Here is a 6727-nt window from a genome sequence, read left to right as displayed (position 1 = left end):
CCCACACCCTTCCAGGTCGAAACCGACCCATCCACCACGACTCTCTGGGTGCGACCCTCCAGCCAATTCGCCACCCAATGGACTGTGTAGTCATCCAAGTCACAGCCTCTTAACTTGTTCACCAGTATGGGGTGGGATACCGTATCGAAGGCCTTCCTGAAGTCTAAGTATACGACATCCACCCCTCCTCCTGTGTCCAGGCATTTCATAACCTGGTCATAAAAAGAAAGTAGATTGGTCAGGCACGATCTGCCTGCCACGAACCCGTGCTGGTTTCCCCTCAGCATAATTTGTCCTGCCGGGCTCTCACAAATGTGAGCCTTGATAATTTTTTCAAAGACTTTGCCAAGGATGGAGGTAAGACTGACTGGCCTATAGTTGCCCGGGTCCTCCTTCCTCCCCTTTTTGAAAATGGGGACCATGTTGGCCCTTTTCCAGTCCTCCGGGGCTTGGCCCGTGCGCCACGAGCTTTCAAATATTCCCGCCAGTGGCTCTGCAATGATGTCGGTGACATGGGTGACACTGTGTGTGTTCAGGTGCAGCAGGGTGAAAGTTGCAGGCCTGATAGCCCCTGCTGAGGCCACAAAGCCTGCCAGCTGTCAAGGACATAGATGCAGGGGTTCTGGGGCCCTGCACCCCTAGCTGCTGACAGGCAAAACTCGTGACATGGGTGCTTGTGCAACTGACTGTGTCTGTCTTGGAGGAGAGGGAGGTGAAAACTACAGGCTTGTTAGGCCCTGCTGTGGCCACGAAGCCTGCCATAGTACCTCACAGTTGTATTCTCACAACACTGCTGTAAAGTTTTCACCCTGCTGTGCCTTAACGCACAGTGTCATCCATGTCACGAGTTTTGCTTGTCCGCAGCTTGAGGTACAGTTTCCTCCAAACCACTGCACCTATCTCCTTGAAACTTGGCAGACTTTGTGGCCTCAGCAGGGGATAGCTTGCCTGCAGTTTTGACCTCACTGTGGCTTAACACATGACATGAGTTTGGCTTTCAAGAATTTGGGGTGCAGTTTCCTTGAATCCCCTGCATCTATCTCCTTGAAACTGAAAAGCCTTTATGCCCTCAGAAGGGGCTACCGTTCCTGCAAGTTTCATCCAAATCAGGCCATAAATGACAGTTATAGGCTGTTTCAACCTTCCTCATTATAGCTTACAGGTGAAACCTCGAAACAGCAGCGAAACGGCGAAACTGTTTTGACAAAACGGAACAGAACAACTGTTTTGAATCTAAACAAAATTCAAAATGGAATGCTGTTCTGTCAAAATGTCGAAACACAAGTCAAAACGGAATGCTGCTGTTTCACACAGCCCTAATGCTGACCTCTCCCTCACAAGGCACTGTGTGATCAGTCAGGGCATCAATGGGCTCTCCTTTAAGCTGAGGTGCTGGATGAGTCCCACACATCAAGGGAGATCATGGGGGCCATAAACCACATGGTGCAGGGGTGGCTTGTTGGGCAGGGAAAGCTGACCCATGAGTCATGTTCACTAACAATGGGGCATTTATTGTCAAGGCAGTGCGCGACGCCAACTTTGTTGGCATTCACTGTGGCACACAGGTTCTACCTCATAGTCAGGGACATGTTGGAGGGGGACATGGCTTCTGGTGATGGCACCATTACTACCAGCCAGCTCATTTCAAAATGCAGGAAGGTGGCAGACTTCTTCGACCAGAGCTTCAAGCGGGGCAAGATGCTGTGGGACAAACAGGCAGAACTGAGCATCCCGCAGCACAAAATCATGCAGGATCTGGAGACTCAGTGGAACTCCACATACTTGATGCTGGGAAGGCTGGTCAAGCAACAGAAGGCCATCCATTAGATGGCTTTGGTTGGAGAGATTGAGATCAGTGGCCCCCTTAACAAAGCAAGGTGGGGTACCATCTCCGAGACTTTGGTGGTCCTCAAGCCAATCCTTGAGGGCACCAAGAGCCTCAGCGCTGGCAATGCCCTCCTTATCCAGGTGATCTGCATAGTGAAAGAGCTTGAGAATGAATTGGAGAAGTTCCAGTGGATTGATGTTCCTGGCTGGGGCAAGCCACTTCCACCAGAGGTGCAGGCACTGGTGAAGCAGCTTGAGGAAGGCATCAAAAAATGGCTGGATCTGTTTGTGTTCAGGATAGGCCCTGGGGTGGGAAAAAATGGCTGGATCTGTTGTGGTCCAGTATAGTCCATGTGCTGGGGGGCATGTGTGACCCGAGGGTGAAGGGGAGTGTCTGCAGCAGTAAAACCCTCAATCACTGGACAGAGGTGCTGGTGAACAGAGTCAGGGAGGCAGAAGGGCAGAATCAGGGGAATGTGGAAGAGGGGGAGCCACTTTCCCATGCCAGCAGTCCAACCATGAGCCAATCTCCTCCACCAAAGCTGCTTCCAATGTGGGCCAAGGGCATGGCTTCAATGTTGGGGTCCAGAGGCACCAGACCCCACCATCAGGCAGGTAGCATGGAGGCCTCAGTGGCTATCTATCTCACCTAGGACGTGGACTCTTTCAACAGTTTGAGGTGCACTTTCACAGAAACCCCTACACTTACCTCCTTGAAACTTGGCAGGCTTCATGCCCTCAAAAGGGGATACCATCTCTACTCTTTTCACCTGAATCTTCAAAAAAAATGACAAAGTTATAGGTATTTTAGTGATTCCCCATTATTGTCTATGGCCAAATCTTGGAATCAGCATCGAATCTCCAAATCCGAATTGGCCGAATCAAATCGGGACCGTGATTTGAATCACCAAATCGAATCACCGTCCCTCCAAATCAGACAAATCTGAATCCAAAGTGAATACTTGCTGCTTCACACAGGCCTAATGAGCACCTGTATGATAGCATTCAGCATGTAAACCAACCTCAGACTGAAAGGGCACCTCAGAAACTTTCCTTTCGGGCAAATTATTCCATAATTATCTCAAGGTTTCTAGAGGCTGGGAGAGTTGGGAGGGGCAGGGGGGGGTAGCAGGGACTGGCAGGGGTCCCCTCATGGTCCCCTCCCCCAGCCTCACCTGCTCTGCCCCTACTACTTACCAGCTCGGAGTCAGCTGCAGCTCTCTGTGGCAGCCACCAGGGATTGCCCAAATCATCAAAGCTCTCTGAATCTTTTCCAAAGATTTGGAGAAGTTTGAATCAATTTGGACCTTTAAATTGGTCCCTGATTTGATTCAGATTTGGAGGTTCAGCCACCAAATCAGGCCGAATCTCCTCTGAATCGAATCACCACCTGAAGCTTCCCATAGCCCTAGAAACCACCACTGTCTCAGCACTGGCCCTGCTGCTGTCTCCACAACTGCTGCCACTGATGCAGCCACCAACTTTGCCACCATTAGACCTGGATCCAGCCTGCAAGGAACCCTGCAGGCTGGATCTGGCCCAGTTATCAGGGGAAGTTTGACACTCCTGTCTTAAAGATAACCACAGTTGCCATCTTTCACAATTTTAATGCAACGGTTGTGAAATCCAGTGGTTTTCTTAAAACCCTAGCTTGTGAAGTCCTGGGATTTGAAAAAGTGACTTGTGTGTGATCTCAGAAACTAATCGAAAATAAAAGGAATGCAATATTTGTGATTTTAAAATGTTTCTCTATCCTATCACTGCAGGCCTATATTAAGCCTATTACTGTTCCCTCACATAAAAGCCAGTTCTAAGACTTCTTTTCAGTATAGTGTAATAATTAAGGGCTGATTTATGTCACAACCATGACCTTAACACATGAACTGGAAGTGAGCTTTGGCATGGTTCCTCCTAGGAAGTTTGAGGTATTCTGAACATAGGACATTCTGAGTCAGCAAATACAGTCCACTGCTGTCACAGGCAATTGCAGAATATAATCCTAGTCATTCATTTATCAGGCTCCAAAGTAGTGGGGATGTGTGAAGCCCAGATTATCCCATTTTAACATGAAATTCTGTTTTCAACCATTTCTACTTTATTTTTGTTATTGCCTAAGGGTGTTTATACATGTGCTCTGGAGTGGAGGGTGGGGAGGTGCGCTTCTGAGAGCCACTGTAATTAAAGCACCCAGAGCATCTCATCTGTCAGCATCCCTGTGCTTCAAAATGGCAGTGGGGGCACTTTATCTAAAGCTCAGTGAGCAAGCTGTAGATAAAGTGACCCCCACCACCATTTTGAAGCACAGGGATGCTGAAGCATGAGGTGCAGGAGGCTGCTGGAATGCGGTAATTGCCACATTCCATCAAACCTGCTCTGACGTGCTGGAATTACAGCACATTGGAGCAACCTCCCTGCTCATATATAGGCACCCTAAGTGCCCTGAGGAAGGGCACTTGATGCCTGAAAGCTTGTGCAAGAGGTCTTTCAACTATACAGTGGGTCCTGTAAAAGAAAGTTATCACAAAAAGTCTTTGCCTCATACATAAATGAAGAAAGTCTAGGCTAATTATTAACTAAAGACCCAGATAAATACTGTATCACTTCATTATAATGAACCCCAGTGGGACTAAGAGTAAAGTTCATTAAAAGAGAGTGTTTGCCTTAGCAGTGTTAACCAATTTGCTGTGTCCTAATAATGAAAAAAAAATTGCTTCCTGCTGTTAAGATCATTAAAAACAGGGATTTGTTATAAACAGGAATTGCTATAATGAGGTTGTCCTGCACATATCCTTACCCTAAATTTAACTCGTGCTGTGGCCATTGGCATTACACATAATCTCTCCTTGTCTCAGTTTTCCTCTTTTAAATGTGCATAATAGCACCTAATTCAGCTGAGCATCATGGGGACTGATTAAAATTTGCAAGGTGCCACATAAACGTGAAGGACTATTAAATCAGTGATTATCACTAACAATAGGTAGGGCTGTATTTTAAAACCTAAATCTCACACAAAGAGACAAGTCCTGTTGTCATGCACACACTAGTAATTCTAGAGCAACTCCTCAAGTCAGTGCAAATATTCTGTATTTGTTCTGGCATAAGTGAAATCAAGACTTTTTTCAAGAGAAATGAATGCTTCCTGGTACAAACACACAATAGGATAGTACAAGCTAGATCTGATAAAGCTATGGGCAGCAGCTGACCCAGGAAAATAAAGAGCTCTGAATGAGCTAATTTACCTGGCAGGGTAACCCGGTCCGTGTGGAGCTTTGTGCTGCCATGGGCAAGCTACTTCCGGCTTATGAGCTAGGCTCTTTCTGTGTCTAGAAAACACTGCAGGCTTCAACAGAAGCATTACCTCAGGTTGTAGTGCGAGGAGAGGAAAGCAAGAGAGACATACGCACACACCCACACACATATTGTGGGTTGTAATGTGCCCCCTGCTCAAACCCTACAGTGGCACTCTGATCTTTATTTCTGTCCCGTAGAGCAGCCTTTTAGTCCTCCCTAATAGAAGTGGCAGACCAAGGATTCTGTGATCATTCCACACAGGTGTCTAATGCAAAACATCAGCAAAAACTAAGCACTTAAATCAAAAACTGTGTTCCAAAAAAATGCCTGATTAGCTGCTGCCTGACCCTAGAGATACTTTTCTATTTGACTTTAAGTCCACTACACCCAGATTTTTCCTTCTGGACATTTCCAGAACTGCCCCAGTCTGAGCAGCTCAGTGCTTAAATCCTGCCTAAGCCCTATCAGGAGACATGTATCTATCCAATGGCACCGGTGGACCCCAGAGAATACAGAATTAAGCATGCCCTGTCCGTGCCTCATGCACACACTGCCTACTTTGTGGACATACTTCAGAGCCAACAAGTCACCAGTCAGCTGTTTGCTCTGAAGTGTATCCATGGAGTCAAGCAGGCCATGTATATAGTGGAGGCATGTGTGGTGGTCATACCGGTAGCAGCCCAGCTTGCTGGCTGGAAAGGAAGGGCTTTGAGCCATTGGTGGAACTTGCCTATCAATCAGGAGGCAATGGAGGAGAGGCTGCACTACCCCTGACCAGGGCGAGGCGAAGAGCCTGGACCTGGGTGAGGACCCTACTGTCCCTCAGCCTGATTGGTCTGTTTTGCAATCCTGGGGCAGAGCCTCCGGAGACTATAAAAGAACAACATGCCCAGCACACAGACACAACTGCGAGAGATGGAGAGGAGGGAAGGTGGACTAAAGAAGAGCTGGGGAGAGTTGCCAAGGGGGGTGAATGCGGCAGCCCCAGAAGAGCCCAAAGACCCCTTCTCGTTGCCAGATGGGGAGTGGTGAGCGGCCACGTCCTAGCCCCACCACTGAGGAGCGAGGAACGGTGCACAGCCTGGTATATGGGGTGGAACCCTGGGAGCCGCATGAGATGGCTCGGGTCTCCAGCCCTGGCATGGCCAGGGCAGAGCGGTACAGGTGGTGCTGCATGGAGTGGTCTGGGAGTGGACCCAGACCCTGGGAGCTGCATGGGGAAGCTCAGGTCCCCATCCCCTGGCAAGTGGCAGCTCCTTGGTGCTCAGATGGTGCACAGTGTGGTGCACGCAGGACCGGGACCCTGGAGCCATATGAGGCGGCTCGGGTCTCCCACCCCTGGCATGAGGCCAGGGAGACTCGGTGCAGGTGGTGCTGCATGGTGGATCCAGGAGCAAACCCAGGCCCTAGGAGCCACATGGTCCCCAAGAGAGAGAGAAGGACCCTCCAGCACAACCGAAGAGTCATGAGTTACCAGGGCAAAGGACTCCCACAGGGGAGGGTGAATATACCCGGGTCAGTAGGTCTGACCATTGCAGGGGAAGCCTAGAGGGACAGGGCTCCCTGATTTGGAGTTTTAGGGTATTGAGAAATATTTTGGCTGGACTGG

The sequence above is a fragment of the Alligator sinensis genome, unplaced genomic scaffold (assembly GCF_000455745.1).
Source record: "Alligator sinensis unplaced genomic scaffold, ASM45574v1 scaffold163_2, whole genome shotgun sequence".
Lineage (NCBI taxonomy): Eukaryota > Metazoa > Chordata > Crocodylia > Alligatoridae > Alligator > Alligator sinensis.
This window is presented reverse-complemented; position numbering follows the sequence as displayed.